Genomic DNA, 8,507 nt, shown 5'->3' on the forward strand with positions numbered 1-8,507 from the left:
CCTTTTACTATCTACAAAAAAAAAAAATCCATAGAGAAAAGACGTAGCTACACAATCATTTTTTGCAAGGTGTTGAATGTTATCGAAAACAGAAAGGCAGGCAAAGCTACTGGTAACAAAACTGTGTATGTGTATGTCTGATCGTCGGCATCTGCTCCGCGTGCAGACGGATCGCAGAGGTGCAGTCGGTGAGAAGAACGTGAAGTTGTGAACAACTCTAAAAAAAATAGTTTAGATGTAGATGCTGGCCCGGAAATCTTCCTGTGCGTTCAAACCGTGGAAATGCCCCCCCCCCCCATGTTTACATGTCAGATTCAGGTCCTGTGCTCGGAGGATGGGCTCCTTGTCTCCACGACCATCCAGCAACAGGAAGTGATGGGAGCCTGGTGGGGGCTTCCTAGTGGCCTGGCCTCGCCCAAGAGACACCTGGATGGTTGTCCCCGAGGCTGAGAAAAACAGAGATGCCTGTCGCTGCATATCTTCAAACAGCAGGAAGTCCTGACACCCGGGAAATGTGGTGAGCAACCCCCCCTCCCCAACAGGGACCAGGGGTCTCCCTTCCAGGTGGCAGACAGCAGGATCCCAACCAGGGCAGACGTCAAGGTGATGATCAAATAAAATCTCTGTTCTAAAGGAACTTTTTTTGTTTTGGTTTTGGGGTTTTTTGGTTTTTCTTTCTTTTTTTTTAAATGTTTTATTTATTTTTGAGAGAGAGATAGAGACAGTATGAGCAGGGGAGGGTCAGAGAGAGAGGGAGACACAGAATCTGAAACAGGCTCCAGGCTCTGAGCTGTCAGCACAGAGCCCGACGCGGGGCTCAAACCCACGAACTGTGAGATCATGACCTGAGCCAAAATTGGACGTTTAACTGACTGAGCCACCCAGGCGCCCCATAATATTCTATCTTATGAATGTACCGTAATTCGCCCAATAATTGTCCTGGTGCTGGTTTATAGCCAGGGGAGGGGGGGTGGTCAAGTGACCAGCCAGCACGTATTTCCTGCGTGCGCACCTGTTCTGAGTAAGGGCAGAAATGTCCTCAGGAAGCTGACCATCTGCGAACACAGACCAGAAATGACAGGAGACCAAGTGTGGTCATGCCGGGTGGATAGAAACGTGCAAGGGTTGAGAAAGGGGAGAGGTGGAGCCTTGTCTTTGTGAGGAGGTGAGGCGGCAGCGTCGGGAGATCTGGGTTCAAGTCCAGCCTCGGCCAGGAGGCAGCGTGGGTGAGCCAGGCTTGAGTTAGTGATTCAGTCTCATCCCCAAAGCCCCAATTTCTTTATCCATAAAATAAGTGGTGATGTCCACAAAATTGGATATTATCCAGCCATAAAAGGGAGTGAGCCTTGAAAGCATTACACGGAGTGAAGGGGGCCAGTCCCACAAGGTCACCTATGACAGGAAATATCCACAATTGGGGTAGAGCGAGACAATGGACGGTTGTGAGAGGCTGGTGGAGGGGAAAGAGCGGCGACTGGGGAGTGGGCACCGGGGTCGCCCTCGGGGCCAAGGACACTGTGTGTCCAGGTGACAGCACACGGCTGCACATCTACAAAGCGTCACTGTATCGGACCCTCTGAAGTGGTTGATTTTATGCTGTGTGAATATCACCTACACAAAAGCAGTGCAGTACATGGTGACTATGAAAGGATTCACCACCCTGGCTGCTTTGGGGATTCAGGTAGAGAATGTTCCAGAAGGGACCACAGTGAGGACAGAGCTGAGCACAAGGGGAGCGCCATCAGTGGCTCCTGTTACAGATCACCTCCCAGGGTGACCCACCCACTGTCACCTCTCCTGACCTGTCTTCCAGCCACCTCTCACCTCCCACTCGGGGCCTGCTGTCCCCGGGGCCTCCGGAGGGCTGTCCCTGCCCAGGTGCCCACAGCCATCACATGGGGGTTGTTATTCCAGTGTGGCCTTCTCCGGGAGGCCCCTGTCCCTGCGTTCACGAGCGGCAGCTCCGCCCACCGCCCCCCCTTCCCACTTGTTTGGAGCTCCCCTCACATGGATGTGAGTACCTCCGGGCTCAATTTTCATGTTACCAATCACTTGATCTGTTTCTCTTCTCTTTCCTCTCAGTCAGAACGTTTGGCCCGTGGTGGCCACGACTTTCTCTCTTTGGTCCTCCAAGGGCTCGAGGCTGGCACAGCTGCAGGGACAGACGGCCTGAGGGTCGCTCTGGGTCAGGAGGCCCCTGCAAGGCGCGCCGCAAGGGGCCGGACTCTCTGTGTTAAAGAAAAAATGAAGCAGGACCCTTGTGAAGAGTGGAAAGGCAGACTTCATTCAGGACAACCGTGATACAACAGAACTTTGCGGGGGGGGGGGGGGGCAGAGATTGGTTTCATCTGGGAACACGGCACAGGCAAGTGGGGGTGACAGGCAACAAGGGGGGGGCAGTGCAGGGAAGATTCTAAAAGGTCATTACTAAAATTACATTCAATTACATGGGGACAGGGTCCCTGCTGAGGCCCGGCAAGGGGGTCAGAGGTCACCTGGGGGCAGTGGAGATACTGGATCAGATATGGGGGGGGGCTCTTCCTGCCAGACTGACCCAGCAGGGTCCTTTCTAAAACTGGGTTTCATACAGAAGTGTCCAGATGGGCCTGGGCGAAGGTGCAGGGGCCAGACTACAGGATGGCCAAGCAAAGAATCCTCGTAGGCCTGGCAAGGTCCTGGGGCAGGTCCAGGACCCTGGTGGGAGCCAGAGAGACCCCTCCAAGCCTGTCCTGGGCGGTGGTGGCGTCCTGGGCGGGGGCGGGGGCAGCCTGCAGTCAGGATTTTAGCGTCATCCTGTCATCCTAGGTGAGGGTGAGGTGCAGCCCCTCCTCCACCCCAGGAGGGCACCTGAGGCCCCCAGGAGGGGGAGGGGAAGGCCTGTCCAAGGCCCTGCCTCTCTGGCCTCCGCCAGTGGCCTCGGAACTGACCCCAGGCCTCCCTCTGCAGGGAAATGACAGATTTTCATCCCAGATAAGGGCCCCTCTCGCCCTAGGTGTGGCTGATTGGTTTGCTAATTCACCACCGGCATGGGCCTCGGGGCTTCACAAGTACCCGTCAGCTGACCACTTCCTGCACCCGCGGAGAATCTTCAAATGGCCCCAAGAACCTTCCATCCCACCAGTGCCTTTCATCTGAGCCTTTTAAAGTGTCCCCAGAAGCTTCCAGCATCAGAGAACCTCCAGGAAGAAGGCGGGAGGCGGTACCACCTCACCCATTTCCCTGCTGGCAACACTGAAGCTCCGGGGGCAGCTGTCAGTCACCCCTGCTGAGTCCCCCCCCCCCGCCCCCGCCCCCCTCCCCCCTCATCAGCTCCTCTCGAGATAGATGTGCAGGGGCTGACAGGGGCTGATAGAAATCCTACGGAGTCTTTCAGCCTTCCAGAAAGAGACGGTGAACCCCACAGTTGCTCTTGCATGAACCCTGCCCCCCCCCCCGCCCCCGTCCTGTGTCTCCCGTTCCTTACTTACCCCTGCACCCTTGGGGGCTCAAGGCCCTCCAGCTCCCCCCCCCCACCTTCGCAGACCTGGGGCCCTGCCCGCCGGGAGCTCACAGGCCAGATGGGCGCCCAGATGAACACACCTGAGGAAACACTGCAAGGCAGCGCGTGAGAGGTGACAGACGGTGGGGGGGGGGGGGTGGCCTGGGCAGAGCCGGAGAGAGCACAGGGCCCCTCCTTACCACAGTCTGGAAGTCGGGATCATCGGGAGCCCCACGCCGTGTTCTGGAGCGTGTTCATTACCGCCAGGTCAGTCGCGGCCCGCGCTTGGCCCGCACTTGGCCCGCACTTGGCCCGCACTTCCGGCTTGGACAGCCCTCTCTTGCACTTGGCCCGCACTTCCGGCTGAGGGAGCCCTCTCTTGGGGAAGCAAGCCCCTCTGCTCCCGGAGACGAGACACACTGCGGATGAGAAAAGCAAAGCTCGGAGAGGTGGCGGGGGGGGCTGCCCCACATCTGACAAGTGATAAGGGACTGAGTAAAGACAAGTCTGAGAATCTGCGCCCTTCCTGGGTCGGAGTTCCTTGACCCCGAGACGGCAGGAGCTGCCCGAGCCCACCGGGGACACTGGGGACCTCCAACTTTATTCATGATGAAACGAGCCCTCAGCCTCTGCGAGTTCCAATAACTGGGCGGGGAACCATCCAGACCCAGCTACTGAGTGTGTGTGTGTGGAGGGGGGCAGGTGCCCATGATCCGGGTCAGGTGCGGTGGGCACACAGCCAGGAGGGCCGGGAGGGCCTCACAGAAGCCCCCGAGCCGGTCTCCTTCTGGGTGGTCACACCCACACTCCGTGGGGACAGAGCCCCAAGCCGTGCCCCCCAGGCCTGGAGCTGGGGCAGCTGCGTGGGAGGAGGGGTGCCACTCGGACGAGGCCGTGTGCGGAGGAGGCTGCCCTTCCCGGCTCCGGGCTCCCCAACGACACAGGGCTCGGCCCAGTGCTGGTCCTGCACAAGCCCGGCTTTGAGAAACAGCACTGGGGCCGGAACAGAGGCCTTTTCAAGTCTGAGACCTGTCCCCCCCCCACCCCGCCGTCCTATCCTGGACTCCACCCCCAGGCCTCAGATCCGAGATGCCTCCTGGACCCCAAGTGAGCTCCTGGACCCCAAGGGAGAGAAGTGAACTCTGATCCAGGCAAGCCCTCTACTCAACCTCCTCTCGCCTCCCGCCCCGCCCCCCTCGGGTGCTTTCAACGTAGGCTGGTTCCAGTCCAGCAGGGTTTGCCCAGAATGGGAGCCTCTGGGGGGTGCCCTGGGCCACCCGGGGCGTGTCCGGCCCTCTGAAGCCTAGAACCCATGCACCCTTACAGGACTTTAACTGCTGTACGGGGCCCGTGGGGGCTCAGTTGTTAGGCATCAACTTCAGCTCACAGCATGATCTCTCGGTTCGTGAGTTCAAACCCTGCGTCCGGCTCTGTGGAACCTGCTTTAGATGCTGTGTTTCCCTCTCTCTGCCCTTGCCCTGCTCGTGCTCTGTCTCTCTCAAAAATAAATAGACATTAAAAAGAATTATTTTCCAGCTAGGTAAATAAGACTTTTCTGCGTAAAAACCATGGGTGTATAGTTTTCCTGTATACTTACATGTATGTATGTTGTGCCCGCATGCAAACGCGTGTACACACACACACACACACACACACACACATGGAAGAGGTCTTACACGAAAGGGCTGAGAGTGGCTGCCCCAGGTAGATTTATTTACGGGTCTCTCCTTTTTTCTGTGGTTGTATTTGATTTCCTCGGGAAGTGGGACTCACGCCAGCAAAGGGTGGGCCGGGCGGCAGAGGGCAGGCCCCAGGGAGACTGGGTCCCAGGAAGGAAGGCTTGACCGGCCTGCGAGCAGGATTTGGAAGGAGCCTGAGACTCCGAGAAGGAATCCAGTTGCCCTGGGGCAGGACCAGGACCCGGGGGCAGGAGCGAGTGCGGGTGAGAGGCAGGCGGGGAGGGAGGGCTCAGGCAGGCGCAGGGGTGCAGGACGCCCTCAGGCTCCGGGCCTGTCTCCCTCCCCCCCCTCCCCGCCCCCCCCCCCCCCCCCCCCCCCCCCCCCCCCCCCCCCCCCCCCCCCGGCCTTCAGCCCACCGAGTCTGGGGAAGGATCTCCAGGCCGGGCAGCGAGGTCCTGGTAAACACCCATCAGGACTGGGAGGTGACGTGCACAGACCACAACAGTTCCCCTGTCCCTGCCAACCAAGAGTGGCCTCACCTCTTCCAGAAAGTCCCAGGGGTGGGCTCCTCAGCCCCCCATGGCTGGGAGACGCCCCTCACCGCTTGTGGGTCCAGACGCCCAGGGCCAAAGGCACAGATGGGGTGGGCACCCAGGATGCTAGGGGGTGAGGTGCCCGTCAGCACCCACCCTTCGCTGTGCCCAGCCTGGCCACTGCCTCGGCCTCTGTAGTCCTGGAAGATTCCTGCATTTGTGCCGTGTCCCCAAGGCTTCGACTCCAGCCACCCACCCACACCCTGCCTCTGCCCCTTGTCCAGCGAGTGCCCCAGAGCCCGGGAGCACGCTGCCTCCTCCAGCCCCCGCCCCAAACCCAGCGAGGGGGCCGCTCCCTCTTCCTCGGTTCCCAAAGCCAGCAGAGCCAACACCCCAGGGCGGGGCTCCTGTCTGGCTGGTCGGCATCTCCCGTCTTTCAAGGACACCGACTATTGCTTTTTTTTCTCTTTTAACTTTCATTCTGGAAAAATCTTGAACATACACAAAGTTAGAGAGAATGGTCTAGTCAGTGATCACGCCCCAGCCTCAGCTGTTAACCAATTCCTAGCCAATCTTGCTTCTGTATCTCCCCACTCTTCCCCCTCCCCCCCAAACTAGATTATTTTGTTTTGTTAATTTTTAAAAATGTTTATTTAATTTTGGAGAGAGAGAGAGAGAGAGAGCATGAGCAGTGGAGGGGCAGAGAGAGAGAGAGAGAGACACAGAATCCAAGGCAGGCTCCAGGCTCGAACCCATGAACTGCAAGATTATGACCTGAGCTGAAGTCAGCTGCTTAACCAATGGAGCCACTCAGGCACCCCCAAACTAGATTATTTTGGAGGAAATCCCAAATGTTTTGTTAATTTCATCTGTCAGTATTTCTTTTTTTTTTAATGTTTTATTTCTGAGAGAGAGAGAGAGAAACAGTGTGAGCAGGGGAGGGTCAGAGAGAGAGAGGGAGATACAGAATCTGAAGCAGGCTCCAGGCTCTGAGCTGGCTGTCAGCACAGAGCTCAACGCGGGGCTCGAACCCATGAACCGTGAGATCATGACCTGAGCCGAAGTCGGACGCTTAACCGACTGAGCCGTCCAGGTGCCCCAATCTGCCAATATCTCTACCTATCTCTAAAAGACAATAAAAATGACGCAAAATCAGTATAACAAAAAAAAAAAGTTAACCCCAATTTCCTAATATGTTCTTATAGCTAATGTTTAAATGTCTAAACTTGTCTCGGAAAGGAACATTTTTCTAAAGCCGTCTGTGCCCAATGTGGGGCTCAAACCCCACAGAGACCCAGAGTCACATGCTCTTTCGACTGAGCCGGCCAGGCGCCCCAGAAGTGACTTTTCACACAGGGTTTGTTCACATTAGGACCCAAACACTGCATGAGTTCACAGGGCTCTTTGGTCCCTTTTGGTCTATAGATGGTTCTCTCTCTCCCTCTCTCTCTTTCTCTCTCTCCAATGTATTTGATAACAAGCCTGACGATTGTCCTGAATCTCCCACAGTCTGGGCTTTGTTGACTGTGTCCTCGCTGCGGTTTGTGACCTGTTACTGTTCCCTGTTCTTCTGTTGACCTGCTGGTGAGCTCCGATAGCTGGCTTACATTCTGGGTCTCTATTTCAGGGACAGTGACTCACTCAGAGGTGGTGGTGTGTATGTCTACAGGGAAGGAGAGTTAGCAGCCGCGAAGATGTCAGGCTCACGCCTTCATTAAAGGTTGCAGAATGAGGCCATTCTACCTCTGTCATTCCTTCTCTGGTTAGACAACCTTTTCTTTATTAATAGTAATAGTTTGTGCGCCTTAAGCTATGGTCATACAGAAAAGGCAGAATAAATACTTTGTTTACCAGGTTTTTTGTTGTTTTTAATTTTTTTAATGTTTTATTTATTTTTGAGAGAGAAGGAGACAGAGCATGAGTGAGGGAGGGGCAGAGAGAGAGAGGGAGACACAGAATTCCAAGCAGCTCCAGGCTCTGAGCTGTTGCACAGAGCCAGACGTAGGACTTGAACTCATGAACCATGAGATCATGACCTGGGTTGAAGTCGGCCACTTAACCGACCGAGCCCCCCAGGCGCCCCTGTTTACCAGCTCTTAGGATAAAGGGTTTGTTCCTAGAACCAGCCAAACGTGATCAGTTTTGTTTTTATGACCATCACAAAATAATAGATTAAAAAAAATTTTTTTAATGTCTTTTATTTATTTTTGAGAGAGAAAGAGAGACAGCGTGAGCAGGGGAGGGTCAGAGAGAGAGGGAGACACAGAATCCGAAGACAGGCTACAGGCTCTGAGCTGTCAGCACAGAGCCCGACGCAGGGCTCGAACCCATGAACCGTGAGATCATGACCTGAGCCGAAGTCAGACGCGTAACTGACGGAGCCACCCAGGCGCCCCATAACATAATAGATTTTAATATGTTGGAGGAGTTGCCACCTATTGCTTTTATTATCTTATCGGCGCTCACTCCATTTGTCCTGATTGACTGGTGGGGGCCTCTTCCACTTATCTCCTGAGAGATACCTCAGTAGCATGTAATAGATTTGTCCCCTGCAGATACAACTACATATTCCAGACTCGGGAACGTGCCGTTTCCCAACAGAGCACGGGAGACGGTGTGCAGGGACCACAGTCTGCGTGAGAAGGAGTTTAAACAATCCCGGCGTAATCAACCACGTTAAAAGCAGGGTCTCCCTCTGCGGGGTCTTCGTTCAAGTGAACGCCCAAAGCGAAAGCATATTTGGGGCATTATGAGGGGGCGGGGCTGCGTCTCTACCGCCCGCTCCCCAGGGTCCGTTGGCACTGGGTCGGTTGCCCT

The sequence above is a fragment of the Hyaena hyaena genome, unplaced genomic scaffold (genome assembly GCF_003009895.1).
Source record: "Hyaena hyaena isolate Hyena2069 unplaced genomic scaffold, ASM300989v1 scaffold_103, whole genome shotgun sequence".
Lineage (NCBI taxonomy): Eukaryota > Metazoa > Chordata > Mammalia > Carnivora > Hyaenidae > Hyaena > Hyaena hyaena.